The 20069-nt window shown below is 49.3% G+C and overlaps 1 protein-coding gene and 1 non-coding gene across 3 annotated transcripts in view; one reads left to right on the top strand and one right to left on the bottom strand.

The window, feature by feature from the left end:
- CSK (C-terminal Src kinase) overlaps nucleotides 1-20069 on the top strand; it is a 109123-nt gene that overhangs the window by 26114 nt on the left and 62940 nt on the right. The gene's annotated exons all lie outside the window — the stretch shown is intronic.
- On the bottom strand, nucleotides 57-123 carry TRNAR-GCG (transfer RNA arginine (anticodon GCG)). Its single transcript has one exon. It is a non-coding gene; the product is annotated as a tRNA-Arg (tRNA).

The raw sequence follows: 20069 nt of genomic DNA, 5'->3' as shown, positions 1-20069 counted from the left end.
CAGCAACTCTCCAGGGTCTCAAGCTGAGGTTTTTCATGCCTGGACCCTTTTTTAGTTGGAGATGCCGGGGATTGAACCTGGGACCTTCTGCTTCGCAAGCAGATGCTCTACCACTGAGCCACCGTCCCTCCCCTCAGAAGCCATGGACCTTTCCGACTGGCAAGGCTGCTGCTAAAGCTTCCCTGCTGTTTATTTTATTTTTGTTACTTTGCCAGGTTCTGTCGTTTCCTTGCCTTTTCCTTTCGCAACCTGGATTTGCCCCACCTCCTGCACAAAGCTGGTAGCGATTTGCTAGTGTTTCTCATTGCTTGGTGCTTTCTAGGTTTGGCTTTTTTGGAAACTCTTTTTATTGTTCAGTCGCACAGTCGAGTCCGACTCTTTGCAACCTCACGGACCACATCACACCAGGCCCTTCTGTCTTCCGCCGTCCTCCTGCATTCGCTCAAATTCACATTGATTGCATGGATAACACTGTCTAACCATCTCCTTTGCCGTCTGCTTCTTCTTTTACCTTCAGTCTTTCCCAGCATCAGGATCTTCTCCAGTGAGTGGCTCCCTTCTCACTGGGTGGCCAAAGGAGAGCCAGTTTGGTGCAGTGGTTAAGTGTGCAGACTCTTATCTGGGAGAACCGGGTTTGATTCCCCACTCCTCCACTTGCACCTGCTGGCATGGCCTTGGGTCAGCCATAGCTCTGGCAGAGGTTGTCCTTGAAAGGGCAGCTGCTGTGAGAGCCCTCTCCAGTCCCACCCACCTCACAGGGTGTCTGTTGTGGGGGAGGAAGGTAAAGGAGATTGTGAGCCGCTCTGAGACTCTTCGAAGTGGAGGGCGGGATATAAATCCAATATCATCATCATCATCTTCTTCTTCTTCTTCTTCTTCTTCTTCTTCTTCTTCTTCTTCTTCTTCTTCTTCTTCTTCTTCTTCTTCTTCTTCTTCTTCTTCTTCTTCTTCTTCTTCTTCTTCTTCTTCTTCTATTTGCGCTTCCGCTTCAGCATCTGCCCTTCCAGGGAACAGTCAGGGTTGAATTTCCTTAGGATTGACCGATTTGATCTCCTTGCCGTCCAAGGAACTCTCAGGAGTCTTCTCCAGCACCACAATTCAAAAGCATCTGCATGGTGAACACCCCCCCCCCCGAGACTCACGCCTTGCTGCTGAGAGAAAGGAGTGATCGACCCAAGGTCACCCAGAGAGCTTCCATAACAGTGTGGAATGAAGGGCGTGGTGCCCTGCATTGTTTTGATTCTGCTGCTCTCTGTCAGACAGATTCTAGAAGATTGGACTGGCTAGGTCAGGGGCGGCCAACGGTAACTCTCCAGATGTTTTTTGCCTACAACTCCCATCAGCCTCAGCCATTGGCCATGCTGGCTGGGGCTGATGGGAGTTGTAGGCAAAAAAACATCTGGAGAGCTACCGTTGGCCACCCCGGGATAGGTCATTGGCCTGATGCAACATGGCTTCTCTTATGTTCTTATGCTGTGACATTCAGTATTTCCTTGGAATTAGCACATGGTTTGAGTCACACTCTTGGTTGCTGCCTTCCATTTAATTTGGGATTGGTCCGGTTGGTTAAGAAGGATTTTACTGCTGGGATGTCATCGAAGAGATTTTAATGGGTGCTACTGATAACACTAGGGTAGCCAACCTTCAGGTAGTGACTGGAGATCTCCCACTATTCCAACGGATCTCCAGGCAACAGAGGTCAGTTCCTCTGCAGAAAACGACTGCTATGGAAGGTGGAATCTTCCTGAGGTCCCCAAACCCCGCCCTCCTCAGCCTCCACCCCCAAATTCTCCAGACGTTTCCCAACCTGGAGACGGCAACATCAGATGACCCCCTTCTTGATCCCGAGATCCTCCACCGATTGATTGTTGGACTTCTTCACTTGTACTTCTTCACCCAAAGGGTGATTAACACATGGCATTCACTGCCACAGGAGGTGGTGACAGCTGCCAACATAGACAGCTCCATAAACATATGGAGCAGAAGTTCCATCAGTGGCTATTAGCGACAGTGTATTGTTGGAACTCTCCATCTGGGGCAGTGCTGTTCTGTACTCTGGGTGCTTGGGAGGGCTTCTAGTATCCTGGCCCCACTGGTGGACCTCCTGATGGCACCTGGGTTTTTTGTCCCCTGTGTGACACAGAGTGTTGGACTGGATGGGCCACTGGCCTGATCCAACATGGCTTCTCTTATGTCCTTATGTGACACAGAGTGTTGGACTGGAGGGGCCATTGGCCTGATCCAGCGTGGCTTCTCTTATGTTCTTATGTGACACAGAGTGTTGGACTGGATGGGCCACTGGCCTGATCCAACAGGGCTTCTCTTATGTTCTTATGTGACACAGAGTGTTGGACTGGAGGGACCATTGGCCTGATCCAACATGGCTTCTCTTATGTTCTTATGTGACACAGAGTGTTGGACTGGAGGGGCCACTGGCCTGATCCAACATGGCTTCTCTTATGTTCTTATGTGACAGAGAGTGTTGGACTGGAGGGACCATTGGCCTGATCCAACATGGCTTCTCTTATGTTCTTATGCTTCTACCCTGCTTTGCTTCCCAGTCAAGAGTCAAAGCCGGTTGCAGCGTTGTTTCGCTCCTCGCCCATTGTATCCTCACAACAACCCTGTGAGGTAGGTGAGGCTGAGACAGAGAGACTCGGAGAGGAGGGATCAGCCCAGGGTCACCCAGAGAACTCCCGTAGCAGTTGGGAACAAAGTGCGTCGTGCCCTGCATTGTTTCGATTCTGCCGCTCTCTGTCAGACGGGTTCTGGAAGATTGCCTCGAGGAACGTTGACTCCACCCATGGGAGTTATTCCTGTAGGTCACTTCCGGGTTCAAGCCTGTCTCCTGAGCTCTTAGCGTTCACAGGAAACTATTTGGGTCGGCATTAGGCTTATGCAGGGGTCATTTTATAGAAAAAGGGGTGCCGAAGCTCATTGGCACCACCAGTTTGCATATGCCACACACCCCTGACATTGCTGAAAGGTGTACTATATTATATCAGCTCAGCATCTACCTTCAAATGCTTCTTGAATTATAAATATAATAAGACCTTACTCCCATCATACCTTTTCAATTACTTTCTCCTATGTGACCCCCAGTGGCATGAGGAAGATTTCCATCTCTCTGCTTGATCGTTTGGATTATTTTCCCTATTTTTTGGTGAGGGGAAATATTAGAAAGTTTGTCAGATCTTACAGTTTAGCAAAATTCTCACAGGGGGTTTGAACCAAGGAGCCCAGGAGCAAGTTTGTTTTTTTTTTTCAGGGAGAGTGGGGGAGGAGAGAGAGAGAGAAAGAAAGAACACAATAAAATTTAGAGCAGGGGTGGCCAAACTGTGGCTCTTTCACACATATTGTGTGACTCTCAAAGCCCCCGCTGCCCTATCAGCTGGCTTGGAAAAGCCACTTGTCTGTTTAAGCCAAGCCAGCCAGCAGCTTGGAGAATATAGTTAAAGTTGTTTTCTTTCACCTCTCCATCCCTCCTTCCTCCCCTCCTATTTGCCTGCTTACCTTCCTTCCTTCTCGCCGTTCTCAAACATCTGATGTTCATGTCTTGTTGCTCTCAAACATCTGACACGTATTCAGTGTGGCTCTTGTATTAAGGAAGTTTGGCCACCCCTGATTTAGAGGTTCTGGAGCGCTGCTCCTGTGAGCTGCCCAAAATGAGGCCTGGGCTGATGATTCTCAGGTGTGCCACCTTTCCTTTTACTTTAATTCCTGGGAGATTCCTAAGCCAGATGCTTGGATTCAGTGACGGGCCAGCTGAGAGTGAAGGAACTCTGGAGTGTTCAGGGACGATCTGTGGACTGGGGAAGAGAAGAATGGTTAAGAGTTGCAGACAGTGATTTCTGTTTGTGAGAAATCACGGCCCCCAATGTGGCAGGTCCACAGCTTGGGGATCCTCCTGGACCCATGTTGTTTAGTGCCTCCCCTTCATCCTCTTCTGGGTGACAGGAGCTGTAGCCCTTTTCTCACGCCTCTCGGTTTGACTCCTACAGCACACTCTTTGCGGGTCAGCTCTCGGAGATTGTTCAGTGGTCCGAAATGCAGCAGCCAGAGTATATAACTGCTGTTGTAGTTGTCGGTCAATTTCTGGTGCTGAGTGTGACCTTTAGCTGTTGTAGTTGTCGGTCAATTTCTGGTGCTGAGTGTGACCTTTAGCGCCCTGCCCGAATGGCAGTGCGCCTGCTTGTGTAGGCGGCGTAGAAATATTCTACATAAATAAGCCACGGAACTCCCCGCCCAGGGTGATTTCGCTTGCCACTTTCTCCATTTAATCAGCTTTCAGGAACTAGATAAGGGCTGTTGCCTTCTGTATGTTTGTTTGACAAAATGGTTTGCTGGGGAATTCAGTTGGGGAAATTCTGTCCTTGCTAGGCAATTGCACAGTTGCCGGCTCTATTACTTTCCCGCTTAACTTCCCCTGTTCTTGTTTCTTTGCTTAAACGTCACTGCAGACTGCCTCCGAGACCTTGTGTAGCAAACAGTGTGCGTGCAATTAAATAAATCAGACAGACAGGGTTGTGTAGAGGTTAAGGGTGCGGGACTGGTATTTGGGAGACCTGGGTTCGAATCCCCACTCGTGCCAAGGAAGCTCGCTGGGCGACCTCAGGCCAGCCACACACACTCAGCCTGGCCTACCTCACAGGGTTGTGGTGAGGAGTGGAGAATGACGTCAAGCCGCTTTGGGTCCCCTTTGGGAAGAAGATGATATTGGATTTGTATCCCGCCCTATACTCTGAATCTCAAAGACTCAGAGCAGTCACAGTCTCCTTTACCTTCCACCCCCCCAAACAGACACCCTGTGAGGTAGGTGAGGCTGAGAGAGCTCTGACAGAAGCTGCCATTTCAAGAACAAGTCCTACCAGAGCTATGGCTGACCCAAGACCATTCCAGCAGCTGCAAGTGGAGGAGTGGGGAATCAAACTCGGTTCTCCCAGATAAGAGCCCGCACACTTAACCACGACACCAAACTGGAAGAATAATGGGGTACAAATGAATTAAATAAATGCGTCTTTTGCGTAACACAGCTTTTTGGAGGAAGAAACACGAAGGCTTTTAAATTCTTTTTAAAAAGGAAACTGAAGCCAGGAAGATCCTAAGAGAAGGAAATTCCATATGTTTACTCCTTGGTGTGAAGACCAGGGTATGAATGACCTGGATCCTCACCCTCTGCTTTGAACTCAGAATTCTGGTTTCTTTTTATTGCACATTTTTGTATTTGATGAAACAGCACATCGCTTGATGTAGTGGTTAAGAGTGCAGACTCTTATCTGGGAGAACGGGGTTTGATTCCTCACTCCTCCACTTGCACCTGCTGGAATGGCCTTGGGTCAGCCATAGCTCTGGCAGAGGTTGTGCTTGAAAGGGCAGCTGCTGTGAGAGCCCTCTCCAGCCCCACCTACCTCGCAGGGTGTCTGTTGTGGGGGAAGAAGAGAAGGGAGATTGTAAGCCACTCTGAGACTCTGATTCAGAGAGAAAGGCGGGGTATAAATCTATGGTCTTCGTCTTCAGATAAATTTTATTTTTGGTTGCCAGAAGCTTTGGGGGAGGGATCTCACCAGATAGGCCTGTCCACAGGAGAAAGTCGTTTCCCAAAAGCCATGTGCCACGCTGGGAGATGGCATGGGTCTCATTTGACGTTGAGCCAGCGTGAATCTCTCGCCAACCTGCAGCTGGCACCCGTCCCAGGTTTCAGGACAGAGGTTACGGCACACATGCAAATTGGGCAGAGGTGTGAACACAATTTGTCTGTGTTGGGGGAAAGTGCTTAGAAGGGGAGTTAATCGATGCCACCCTCGTGTTGCTCAATATTCCACTTCCTTTTTTAAAATTTCATTCATAACTTCTGGTTCAGCGAGTGCCAAAAACGGACATAGAGAATCTTGGCTCACGGGTTCAGGAGGGAGGAGGAAGAACAGGCTGAGCTGGGAGAAGTCTGGGAAGCTTGATGACAAAGTTCCTTGAGAACATAAGAGCATAAGAGAAGCCGTGTTGGATCAGGCCATTGGCCCATCCAGTCCAACGCTCTGTGTCACACAGTGGCCAAAAAACCCAGGTACCATTAGGTCCACCAGTGGGGTCAGGACACTAGAATCCCTCCCACTGTTGCACCCCCCCACCAAGCACCAAGAATACAGAGCATCACTTGCCCCAGACAGAGAGTTCCAACAATACACAGTGGCTAATAGCCACTAATGAAACTCCGCTCCATATAAGAACTTAAGAGATGCCATGTTGGATCAGGCCAGTGGCTCATTCAGTCCCACACTCTGTGACACACAGTGGCCAAAACCCAGGTGCCATCAGGAGGTCCACCAGTGGGCTAGAACTCCGGAAGCCCTCCCACTGTTGCCCCCCCTCAAGCACTGATAATACAGAGCATCAGAGCCCCAGATATAAGAACATAAAAGAAGCCATGCTGGATCAGGCCAATGACTCATCCATTCTAACGCTCTGTGTCACAAAGTGGCCCAAAACCAGGTGCCATCAGGAGTTCCACCAGTGGGGCTGGGACACTAGAAGCTCTCCCACTGTTGCCCCCCCCCCAAGCACCAAGAATCCAGAGCATCACTTGCCCCAGACTGAGAGTTCCATCAATGCCCTGTGGCTAATAGCCACTGATGGACCTCTGCTCCATATGCTTGTCCAGTCCCCTCTTGAAGCTGGCTATGCTTGTAGCTGCCACCACCTCCTGTAGCAGTGAATTCCATGTATCACCCTTGGGATGAAGAAATACTTCCTTTTATCTGTTCTAACCTGACTACTCAGCAATTTCATGGAGTGCCCCGGGGTTCTTGTATTGTGAGAAAGGAAGAAAAGGACTTCTTTCTCTACCTTCTCTACCCCAAGCATAATCTTGTAAACCTTGCCTGGCCTTTCTCCTCTTTGGGGGCCCAAAGTTGCTTACATTGTTTACCTCCATTTTATCTTCACAACAGCCCTGCAAGGTGGGTTGGTCTGAGAGCATGGGACTGACCCGAGGTCAACTAGCAACCTTCCATGGATTCGAACCTGGATCTCCCAAATTGTAGCTTGACATTCTAACCACTACCCCGTGCTGCTGGCAGTCCTGAAACATGGTCTGTTGCTCAGTCGTGCTGTATATTTATTAATGAGAAAAATATATATATATATATAAACTTGATCATTGCTGGTGTGAGATTCTCACATTTGACATAGGAGAAGAATAAAGGAATATAAAATGACTTTTCAAAAAGGATTCCCCAAAAAGAATAAGGGTGCTTTCACACATGCTGAATTAATGCAGTTTCAGTCAATTTCAGTAACCGTTTGCAAGGGGATTTTGCCATTTCACACAGTAAAATCTTGCAAAAGTGCATTGAGAAGTGTGTTGTTTAGTGTGTGTGAAAGCTCCCTTTCAGTTTAGAAGTGACTCCCTCTTCAAAACGTCACTGCTGTGGAATATCCCTTGTTTAGGACGTGGCAGCTCGGAAGCATTGCTTGTGTTTGTTTTTGTGCGTCCGTGTGCCTTTCTCCACTCTTTTGTTGGTTCTGGCACGGAAATGCAGGCAATCCTTGGCTTTTTGGCTCTGTCTGCGGTCCCTTCCTTTTCCCCCCCATGTTGTCGAGCGGCTCCTGACCTAAAAATAGGCCCTGGGGAAGGAAGGAAGAGTGACTACTTAAAAAAAAAAAAACCATGGAGAAAGCAACTTTAAAAATGAACTTTCAGAGGCCAAATGCGCTCTGTATTGCTGACTAACCCAGCCGAGCCCTGTTTGGATTGTGGGTTTCCACCCATCAAATAGCCAGTTCTGGTGCTCCACTCACTCTTTGTTTTGCCTCTCGTCATCCCTTCCAAGGGCTTCAAGGTAGGAGAAGATTGAAGATCACAGAGAGAGGTTTTCCTGAGTGTCACTTCAGTTGGAGTGACATTCTAACTGTATCTGAAGAAGCGAGCCATGACTCACGAAAGCTTCTCCCCTGCCACAAATTTGGTTAGTCTTTAAGTTGCTCCTTATTCTTTTCCGCATCAACCAAAGAAACTCGTGGGTATACGAGAGAGGGCCTTTTCGGTGGCTGCGCCATGACTATGGGACAACCTCCCCAAAGAGGTTTTCACAACAATCCCTCACTTTCAATCTTTTAAGAGGCAGCTGAAGAAAGTTTTCATTAGGACATCATGGCGGTCTTATATTGTGGTTTTAAATTCTCATTTTTATTTAATTTTTTAAATATCATCAGCTGCCTTGAGCTCCATTAAATTCACAAATAAATCCGTTCTCCAAAGAGACCCAGAGCCCTGACCACCCCCCTCTACCATTAAAATACACACTGGGAAGTCAATTAGCGGACCACTTAGCATAGTCTTATTGAAGAAGTCTGTCGGTGGCTACTAGCCATAGTGACTGAGGGGAACCTCCACAGTCAGAGGCACTAAGCCTCTGGATCCCAGAGCCAGGAGGCAACATCAGGGAAGGCCTCGGCCTCTATGCGCTGTTGTTGACCCTCCAGAGGAACTGGTTGGCATCTCTGTGACTAGATGAACTATTGGTCTCATTCAGCAGAGCTCTTCTGTTTTTAGGAAGGCCTCAGCCTCTCATACCCTGGTTTCTCTTCAGATCGCCTTGGCCTCTCTGTCCTGCTGTTGTCCCTGAAGAGGAACTAGGTTGGCCCCTGTGTGAGGCAGGATGCTGGACTGGATGGACCACTGGTCAGATCCAGCAGGGCTCTTCTTACATTCTTATGAAGGCCTCAGCCTCTATGCCCTGTTGTTTTCCCTCCAGAGGAACTGGTTGCCCATTGTGTGAGACAATATGCTGCACTAGATGGACCACTGCTCTGATCCAGCAGGGCTCTTCTTATGTCCTTAGGAATGTCTCGACCTCTATGCCCTTTTGTTGACTCTCCAGAGCAATTGGTTGGCCACCGTTTGAGACAGGATGAGATGGAACTGGTTGGCCATTGGCTGGACTAAATGGACCACTGGTCTAATCCAGCAGGGCTTTCTGATGTTCCCATGAAGGCCTCAGCCTACATGCCCTGTTGCTGGGCCTCCAGAGGAACTGGTTGGCTACTGTGTGAGACAGGATGCTGGACTAAATGGACCACTGGACTGATCCAGCAGGGCTCTTCTGATGTTCCTATGAAGGCCTCGGCCTCCGTGCCCTGTTGTTGTCCCTCCAGAGGAACTGGTTGGCCATTGTGTGAGACAATATGCTGCACTAGATGGACCACTGCTCTGATCCAGCAGGGCTCTTCTTATGTTCTTAGGAATGTCTCGACCTCTATGCCCTTTTGTTGACTCTCCAGAGCAATTGGTTGGCCACCGTTTGAGACAGGATGAGATGGATCACTGTTCTGATCCAGCAGGGCTTTTCTTATGTTCTAAGGATGACCTTGGACTCTCTGCCCTGTTGTTGGCTCTCCAGAAGAAGTGCTTGGCCCTGTGTGAGACAGAATGCTGGACTGGATGGACCACTGCTCCGACCCAGCAGGGCTCTTCTGTTGTTAAAATAATCTAATCAATTTTAGCCAATGATAGAATGACAAATTTCCTTAGGAGAAGCCATGTTGGATCAGGCCAGTGGCCCATCTAGTCCCACACTCTGTGTCACACAGTGGCCAAAAAAACCCAGGTGCCATCAGAAGGTCCACCAGTGGGGCCAAGACACTAGAAGCCCTCCCACTGTGCCCCCCCACGCACCAAGAATACAGAGCATCTATCAATGATAGGATCAATCTAATCAATTGTACCCAATGATAGGAGCCATAGCTTGCGAGATCCTCTCTGCCACTTCAAGTATGACATTGAAGAAGAAGAATTGCAGATTTATACCCCGCCCTTCTCTCTGAATCAGAGACTCAGAGCGGCTTACAATCTCCTAGATCTTCTCCCCCTGCAACAGACACCCTGTGAGGTGGTTGGGGCTGAGAGGGCTCTCCCAGAAGCTGCCCTTTCAAGGACAACCTCTGCCAGAGCTATGGCTGACCCAAGGCCATTCCAGCAGGTGCAAGTGGAGGAGTGGGGAATCAAACCCGGTTCTCCCCGATAAGAATCCCCGCACTTAACCACTACACCAAACTGGCTCATTGCTTTATTTTTCTTCCTTTATACCTCACTTTTCTCCCTAAATGGGGGCCCAGCATGGCTCACGCCATTCTGTTCTTCTCCGTTATATCCTCACAACAACCCTGTGAGGTAGGCCAAGCGGAGGGCATGAAGTGACTGGCCCCGGGTCACCCAGCCAGGGTTTTGTGGCAGGGCAAGTATTCAAGCCCTTGTCTTCACGCCAGCAACCCGAGCCGACAGCAGCTGGAGAAAGTGGTTTGGGGGCCATGGGCTTACTCATGAGTAATGAGAGGCCCTCTGCAGGCTGCCTTCCTTCCCCCCCACCCCTTACTCAGTGAAGTGAAACTGCTGACGGAGGCTTGTGGAGCAGGAGGGATCTGGGGCAGTTCCCCAGGAGGCCCCCTCGCCTCTTGAAACTGGTTTCCAAACCGAGCCGAGCTGTGAGAAAAGGCGTGTCGGGCTGGCTGACTCAGCTGATCGGGTTGGAGATTAACGCTGCAAAGTTCCAACGCCCATCGAGCGGTCGAAGCGGAAACTGACCGATCCTCTGTTTGGAGACCTGTTAACTGAAGGCAGGACACAGAAGAAGAAGAATTGCAGATTTATACCCCGTCTTTCTCTCCGAATCAGAGACTCAGAGTGGCTTACAATCTCCTATATCTTCTCCCTCCCCCCCACAACAGACACCCTGAGAGGGCTCTCACAGCAGCTGCCCTTTCAAGGACAACCTCTGAGGGAACTATGGTTGACCCAAGGCCATTCCAGCAGGTGCAAGTGGAGGAGTGGGGAATCAAACCCGGTTCTCCCAGATAAGAGTCCTTGCACCTAAGAAGGTATTGGATTTATATCCTGCCCTATACTATGACTCTCAGAGTTTCAGAACAGCTCACAATCTCCTTTACCTTCCCCCACCCTGAATAGACACCCTGTGAGATTGGTGGGGCTGAGAGAGCTCCCCCGGAAGCTGCCCTTTCAAGGACAACTCCCACCAGAGCTATGGCTGACCCAAGGGCATTCCAGCAGGTGCAGGTGGAGGAGTGGGGAATCAAACCCGGTTCTCCCACACACTTAACCACTACACCAAACTGTCTCTCTGGAGGGACTGAGCAGATTGTTTCAAAGGTTTGGTGCCTCCTGTGGCCCCTTGTTTTGGCACGGCCTTGGCAGCTTCATTTGGTGGGCTGTTTTTCATAATCTTGACGCTCCAGTTTTACCCGACTTTCCTCCGAAGAGCTTAGTGCAACAGTCACAGTTACCTTTCCACGCATTGATTTGTATTCCCCTATTCTCTGCACGGACTCAAAGCCGTTTTTAGCAAATCGTTCTCCGCTTCTCCATTTTACAAACAACCCTGTGAGGTAGACCAGGCTGAGGCTTTGAAACGACCCCAAGCTCATCCAGCGAGCTTCCATGGTAGAAGTTGGGATTTGAACCCAGAGCACCCAGCGTCCTCGTCCCCAACTCTACCCACTGCACCACACTGGCTCTCATTTTCTTCTTTCACAACAACGGCCCTGTGAGTTAGGCTGTGAGAGAGTGAGCCAGGGTAACCGAAAAATACGTTAATTTTGTTCTTTGACTTCATTTATATCCAACCTCTCTCCCCATTTGGGGGACCCAAAGTGGCTTATACCTCTCCCCCCCTTCCATTTCATCTTCACAACAACACTGTGAGGTAGGTAAGGTTGAGCTGGTGTGTGATCGGCCCAAGGTCACCCAGTAAACTTCCAGGGCAAAGTGGGGATTCGAATCTGGGTCTCTTCGATCCTAGTGCAGCCCTCTAACCCAGGAGTGCGGAACTTATTTGTTATGAGGGCCAGATCTGACATAAATGAGATCATGTTGGGCCAGGCCAGGCCATGTGTGTACCTATTTAAGATTAGGTAGCAGAGAGATAAACTTTTTAAAAGATACAGACAAACACGATTGAAGATTTTTATTTTTTTTAATTAAAATAGAAAAGGAAAGGTCCCCTGTGCAAGCACCAGTGGTTTCCGACTCTGGGGTGACGTTGCTTTCACAACGTTTTCACGGCAGACTTTTTACGGGGTGGTTTGCTATTGCCTTCCCCAGTCATCTACGCTTTCCCCCCAGCAAGCTGGGGACTCATTTTACTGACCTCGGAATGATGGAAGGCTGAGTCAACCTCAAGCTGTCTACCTGAAAACCCAGCTTCCACCGGGGATCAAATTCAGATCGTGAGCAGAGCTTAGAACTGCAGTACTGCAGCTTTAACACTCTGCCCCTAGGGGCTACTAATTAAAATAAAAAATGCTTAAAACATTAGCACTCGTTTGTTTGAAAGGTGCTTTCTTTGTATTTCTCCCATGAGATCCAGGGAACTGGGCAAAGGAAGCTCTGGCTCTTTCCCTCCCTCCCGAGAGGACCAGGAGAGAAAGGAGCCTCAGCCAGTGGAGAAAATCGAGGTTTTGCTCAGTAGCTCCTGTGCAATTGAGCGAGCCTTGCAAAGCAAGTTGAGATGCAGAAGGAAGCAAGAGAGAGGGAGAAGGAAGCAGACGAGTCAGTTGCTCGGGGGCCCTGATTCAGCCCCAGGGCTGCAAATTTAACACCCTTGCTCTAACCACTACAGCAGGCTGTCTCTCAGAAACCAGTGGTTTACTGTTCATTGGTTTGGTTTTGTCATTCCAGTGGCCAGCGGGCCGAAGCGGTTCTGGAGAGACAGCGTGCACATTTTCCAAATAAAATAATACCACAATCCCAACCAGACACAGAGCAGTAAATAAGCGCCGAGAAAGGGCAAGAGAACTAAACGTGGCGCTGAAAATTTGCCAGGCAAATGACCGCAGGGAAGGCATTCCAGAGTCATGGTTCCATGCTCAGGGTACATGCCTGTTGGCACACATTTTGAAAACACCTTTCCGTGTCTGCTGTGTCTAACAAAACCCTGATGGATCCGGTCTCGAAAATCCTATTGCATTCCCTGTTAGCTCTTCGTGTTTTGCCTGGTGGCACCCATGTACCTTTAAGTTGCTCTTGACTTCCATGAGGACTAGAAACCACAGTTCTGAGGTTTTCAACAATGGTGAGATTCTCGAGTTACTGATTTCTGATGCTGGGGATAGGTAGTTTCATGGAGGATAAGTCTGTCAGTGGTTACTAGCCGTGGTGACTGAAAGGAACCTCCAAATTCAGAGGGGCTAACCCTCTGAATCCCAGAGCCAGGAAGCAACATCTGGGGAAGGCCTTGGCCTCTCTGCGCTGCAGAGGAACTGCTTGTCTGCTGTGTGAGACAGGATGCTGGACTTGATGGACCACTGGTCTGATCCAGCAGGGCTCTTCTGATGTTCTTAATATTAAGGAAAGGCCTCAGCCTCTATGTCCTGTTGTTGGCCCTCCAAAGAACTGATTGGCTGCTGTGTGAGACAGGATGCTGGATTTGATGGACCCCTGGTCTGATCTAGCAGGGCTCTCCTGATGTTCTTAGGAAGGCCTCGGCCTCTGTGCCCTGTTGTTGGCTCTCCAGAGGAACTGGTTGGCCACTGTGTGAGACAGGAGGCTGGACTAGATGGACCACCGGTCTGATTCAGCAGGGCTCTTCTGATGTTCTTAGGAAGGCCTCAGCCTCAGTGCCCTGTTGTTGGCTCTCCAGAGGAACTGGTTGGTCACTGTGAAACGGGATGCTGGACTGGAGGGTCCATTGGCCTGATCCAACATTGCTTCTCTTATGTTCTTATGTGACACAGAGTGTGGGACTGGATGGGCCAGTGGCCTGATCCAACATGGCTTCTTTTATATTCTTATGTGACACAGAGTGTTGGATGGGCCATTGGCCTGATCCAACATGGCTTCTCTTATGTCCTTATGACAAATGGCCCCCGAGCAAACTAATTTATGCCCTAGCTCACAAAGTAGAAGTTTTGCTCACCAGACTCCACAGCTTAGAGGGAGTATTGGATGGGAGACCTCCATGGAATACCAGGGTCGTGACGCAGAGGAAGGCAGTGGCAAACCAGCCGCGAACGACTCTTGCCTTGAAAGCCCTACACAAGGGGTGGCCAACGGTAGCTCTCCAGATGTTTTTTTGCCTACAACTTCCATCAGCCCCAGCCATTGGCCATGCTGGCTGGGGCTGATGAGAGATGTAGGCAAAAAACATCTGGAGAGCTACCGTTGGCCACCCCTGCTCTACAGGGTCACCATAAGTCTGCTGCGACTCAACATCATTTTCCACCACCCCCAAATGTGGTTTGGCAGGTACAGACACGACAGTTTCCGTCACAGCGGTGGCTGTCTAGAAAGCCAGCTTCCCCAATTCCTTGGGAGGAAGATTAGCATTTCATTTGTTTAAATAATCCGTAACGGAGAGGCAGCTTGATAAAAGTTGCTTTTCCCTGTCTCTCTTGTTTTGAGAGCAGTTGCTGCAATAAACCGACTGCTGTTGCCAGAGACCATTTTGGATCTGTATTAAATCTTTCAGAACCTTACACTCCCCCACCACCACCCACCGGCTTCTTGGCCATAGCAGGATTTGAACCTGGGTCTCCCCAGTCCAACACCACCATGCACCACATGTGTTTCCTAATCCATGCCACAATTGGGTCCACTTGCTCACTGGTGGACTTTCTGGACGCTCATTTGAAAGGGCTGTTACCACCAGTCTGGTGTAGTTTTAAGTGCTCAGGCCCTTATCTGGGAGAACCAGGTTTGATTCCCCACTGCTCCACTTGCACCTGCTGGAATGGCCTTGGGTCAGCCATAGCTTCTCACAGAGTTATCCTTGAAAGGGCAGCTGCTGCGAGAGCCCTCTCAGCCCCACCCACCTCACAGGGTGTCTTTTGTGGGGGAGGAAGGGAAAGGAGATTGTGAGTCGCTCTGAGATTTGGAGTGGAGGGCGGAATATAAATCCAATATCTTCTCCCTTCCCCCTAAAATGTCAATTGGAAAAAGCCACCTGTTCATCAGAAGACAGATTAACCACTACAACTGCTTCCCTGGTTACGTGGTCTCCTCTTGACTCATCTCCACCATCCTGGGTCCCTTCCAGAGGCCCGGCAGGGAAACCGAAGACTTCCAGCGGAGCCAGATGTGGAATAATCTGTTCTTTCATAGGGTTTGAATCCTAATCCCGAACAGGCTGCGAGTGGCTTATGCTATTACAGCTGGGAGATTAATAACGTCCTTCCCTGGCAAGTCCAGGAAGCGAAAATCCTCATTCCCGTACAGCTTTCCTTTCCTTACCCTTTCCTGGAAGTAGCTGTCAAGAGTGGGGCTGGTGGAGATGTGGGGCTCTCCGTGTCTCTGCCCTTTGGAACGGGTTTCCTCCCCAGGAAAAGGAAAGGTCCCCTGTGCAAGCACCAGTCATTTCAGACTCTTGGGTGACGTTGCTTTCACGACGTTTTCACGGCAGACTTTTTACATGGTGGTTTGCCGTTGCCTTCCCCAGTCATCTACACTTTCCCCCCCGGCAAGCTGGGGACTCATTTTACTGACCTCGGAAGGATGGAAGGCTGAGTCAACCTTGGGCCGGCTACTTGAACCAGCTTCCACTGGGATCGAACTCAGGTCGAGAGAGTTCAGATCGCAGTACTGCTGCTTTACCACTCTGCGCCATGGGGCAGTTCTGCAGTACTGTGATCTGAACTCTCTGCTCACGACCTGAGTTCTATCCCAGCGAAAGCTGGTTCAGGTAGCCGGCCCAAGGTTGACTCAGCCTTCCATCCTTCCGAGGTTGGGAAAATGAGTCCCCAGCTTGCTGGGGGGGAAAGTGTAGATGACTGGGGAAGGCAATGGCAAACCACCCCGTAAAAGTCTGCCGTGAAAACGTCGTGAAAGCGACGTCACCCCAGAGTCGGAAACGACTGGTGCTTGCACAGGGGACCTCTCCTTTCCTCCTCAGACTGGCTTGCTAATAGGCCAAGCTTGCAAACTCAGCAGCGGTGGGTGGATAGCGAAATCTGCAAAGTTTTGTTTGTCTGTTTTTTTGTTAAATGAAATGTCGAACAGAGTCTTGAAAAGCCGCTGATAACATCTCCGGGCCGCTGTTGTGCATTACCCAGCAAAACAACCTAGCGGGAGCAAGACACCCGGTTTTGTGGCCGGGGAGCACGCCCTGTTGTTGCGTGGGAGTGCAAGAACGCCTTTCGAAAGAGACCTTCCTCCGTCTTTGCTCTCTTATGGCATCGAGCACACCTCTGTGGTGGAAAGTGCCGTCGAGACTTAGCCGGCTTACAGCGACCCCTTGCAGGGTTTTCAAGGCAAGAGACGAACGGAGGCGGTTGGCCTCTGCATAGCAACTCTGGACTTCCTTGGTGATCTCCCAGCTGAGTACTAACCAGGGCCGACTTTGCTTAGCTTTCCAGATCTCGTGAGATCGGGCCAACCTGGGCCATCCAAGTCAGGGCGTATCGTTAGGACAGGTGTGGGAAGTGAGGAAAGAAAGAATTGTTTTCTTTAGATGTCTTAGCGCTAGCGGTGCTTTCACGCGCACAAAATGACACATAGGAGAGCAACGTCCGTGCTCTTTGGCTGAGGGCATGATGTCCAACAGGATGGGAGATGCCTGAATGCTAGAGGATGGGAGAGTTTCCTGTGTGGTGCAGGGGGTTGGACTAGATCAGGGGTGGCCAAGCTTGCTTAACATAAGAGCCACATTGAATAAATGTCAGATATTTGAGAGCCGCAAGACACGAATGTCACGTGTTTGAGAGCCGGAAGGAAGAAGAAGAATTGCAGATTTATACCCCGCCCTTTTCCCTGAATCAGAGACTTAGAGCGACTTACAATCTCCTACATCTTCTCCCCCCACAACAGACACCCTGTGAGGTAGGAGCTGAGAGAACTCTAGAAGAAGACCACAGATCTGTATCCCTGAATCAGAGACTCAGAGCGGCTTACAATCTCCTATATCTTCTCCCCTCACAACAGACACCCTGTGAGGTAGGGGCTGAGAGAACTCTAGAAGAAGAAGACCGCAGATCTATATCCCTGAATCAGAGACTCAGAGCGGCTTACAATCTCCTATATCTTCTCCTCTCACAACAGACACCCTGTGAGGTAGGTGGGGCTGAGAGGGCTCTCACAGCAGCTGCCCTTTCAAGGACAACTCCTACGAGAGCTCTGGCTGACCCAAGGCCATTCCAGCAGGTGCAAGTGGAGGAGTGGGGAATCACACCCGGTTCTCCCAGATAAGAGTCTGCGCACTTAACCACTACACCAAACTGGAAGGAAGGAAAATAGATGCGGGGAGGGAAGAGGGAGGGAGAGGTAGAAAGAAAGCAGTTTTAACTTTAAATGCATTCTCCAAGCTGCCAGCTGGCTTGGCTTAGAGAAGTGATTTAAAGAGATTGTACATGCTTTCTCCAAATTGGCCGATGGGTCAATGGGGGCTCCAAGAGCCACACAATATATGTGAAAGAGCCACATGTGGCTCCTGAGCCGCAGTTTGGCCACCCCTGGATTAGATGATCCTGGAGGTCTCCTCCAACTCTATGATCCTAAGCATTTCCTTCGTGCCAGCTAGAGTGTTTTCTTCTGTTTATCTTTTTAGCGGCAGCGCAGGTCCCTTGAGAGCACCTAGGCTTTCCGGGAAGTAACATGATCTACTAAGATCCCCAGAAGACTTTAAAAGAAAACACCCTCCTGCATCTAACTGGCTTTGCAGAACTAGCTGTAATAACTTATTTATTTAAAACATCTTACTAGCGGCCTTTCTTCCTGATAGGGTTGAAGGCAGCTTGCGGCGGTGATAAAGCACGTAAAATAAAATACATCAGAAACCATAAATACCAAGATTTAAAAACCACAGTCCAGTTTAAGCACAATTAAATGGAGCTTCCATGTTCAGGAGCAGTGAAGTTTCTAAAACAAGAAGAGCCCTGCTGTGTCTGACCGTCCAACCCAGCACACTGTTTCCAGGAGTGGTCAACCAGTTGCATCCTAGGAGCCCACAGAGTATGACGGTGCAGTTGACCCTCCCCACTGTTGCAACTGCCCTTCAGATAGACTACCTCTGAGCCATGGAAGTTCCATTTAGTTTTCCATAGCAATTCATCGTCCTGACCTCTGTAAATCGGTAGAATCCCCCCTTGGAGTGACTGTCGCACATCCTGTAGCAGGGAATTCCGTAAGTGAACTGTGCAGCGTGTGACGATCTACATTCTTCTGCTTGTACGTTTCTGGTTGATTGTCCTCAGATGGAGGGGGAGGGGAGGATGAGTTGTGTCCGAACTGCTTCCCCGCAAAGAAGGGGGAGAGTCAAAGGTCAGGGCCCGAAAAGTCTGCTAAGAATAGCGTCTTTCACTTCTGCACTGGATAAACTGAGTAATACACCACTGGTTCTGTTTGTGTCCAAGGCAATTTCCCCATAAGCAATAAACAGCAGAATTTTTAAAAAGAGAAAAATGGCATCACAGAGCTAAAAAAAAAAAAAAAAAAAAGCATTAAAGTCTGCCAGAAGCCGGCAGAAAATAATCTAAATTTGACACAAATGGAAGGTTTTAGGGTGGTGTCAGATCAGATTTTATTAACGGTCCACAGCCGGTATATATAGATGCTACAACAATCGCTCAGGAGACAATAATAAAACCATGAAATGATTAGAACCATCTAAAATTAAATGCAGTTTTACAGCTCTAATAGGACAGTTAAGCAAATCGGGTTCCCACAATTCCTTGAGAAACATAAATGGAGCGCAGTTTTATCGCTTGAGTGCAAAATGTCGCTGTTTTCTTAGTAGTCTCCTTGTTCTCATCAGGAAGAAATTTACTAACAATCTCTTAATTGGAACTTTTGGAACCTTTTGGTAATATTGAAGAAATAGAGGTCAAACAAATTTCATTGTATATCGAGCAACGGAGTAGGACGTGTCAAAAAACGAGGTGCCAAGACTGAAAAGGCTCTGTCCTGGTTGAATTAGTTACATCCTCACTTCTGGTAGAGGGGGGGAGTGACGTAGAACAAGTCCCCCAAGCTCAAATCTTGTGCAGTGTATCTGGAAGCAGCCAAGCCTTTTAGATCTGTACAGTTGTGTCTAAAAATAGTTCAGTGTAGGCTGTGGAACTCCGTGCTACAAGGTGGCCCCTGGCTTAGACTCATTTAGAAGGAAGCTACCTTCCCCCCTTTTCTTGTCCCTGGCTGTTCCTCGTTCAGGGGCACGATGCCTCCAATAGTCAGGTGCCAGGGAGCAGGTGGTTGGTAAAGACTTGTCTACGAGCCCTGACGGTGAGGGTCCCTCTGGAGTTTTAACTGTCCCCTGTTGGAAACTGGATACTGGGTCAGGAGCAATGTTCCCTTGAAGCTGAGTTAGTGTGAGCTAGCTCACCGTTTTTTAGCCTCGTTTTGTCTTAGTCCAGGGGAAAAAAGGCCCCAGGAAACTACAACTGAGGAGCCATGATGTTCTGTGCTTCCTTCCTTCTGCCCCCCAAATTTCCCCCATCATTCCTTTCACCGACATTCCATGTTGCAGTGCCCCACCGCCGACCATAGGTAAGGGTGCCTTGAAGTCCATATTGGAAAACCAGTTTTAAAACCGGTTTCTGAACCTTTCTCCTAACTAGGGATGTCAACCTCCAGGTGGGACCTGGAGATCCCCTGGAATTACAACTTCGAGGTCTGCAGCGATCAGTTCCTCTGGAGGAAGTTGATGCTTTGGAGGGGTGGATTCGGTGGCACTGTACCCCATTGAGGCCCCTGTCTTCCCCCCAGGCTTCATCCCAAAATCCCCAAGAGTTCCCCAACCTGGTTCTGGCAACTTTACCCTCCATCCCATCCCATGCTGGTGTCCAGGGGAAGACCTGGCGACTCCATCTGTTAGTGATTGGGGAACCCAACACCGGCATTGGTAAAAGATTTCTGAGCAACTTTTAAAAAAATGGTCTTTTGGGGAGTGAAAACCTACCCCCCCCTTTGCGTTTTTTTCTGAAAGGTGCATTCCATTTGTTCAAAACCTGAACTGTAATCTCTATAACAAAACACACACACACACACACACACACACACACACACAGACGAGAGAAACAAGGCCTTTGTTCTGTATGAGTTCGACTTCTGATGCAGCTTTGAGAGCGCTTTTTTC

This window comes from Heteronotia binoei, chromosome 19 (genome assembly GCF_032191835.1).
Source record: "Heteronotia binoei isolate CCM8104 ecotype False Entrance Well chromosome 19, APGP_CSIRO_Hbin_v1, whole genome shotgun sequence".
Taxonomy (NCBI): domain Eukaryota; kingdom Metazoa; phylum Chordata; class Lepidosauria; order Squamata; family Gekkonidae; genus Heteronotia; species Heteronotia binoei.
Note: the sequence above shows the minus strand (reverse complement) of the source record. Positions and strands in the feature narration are given on the sequence as shown.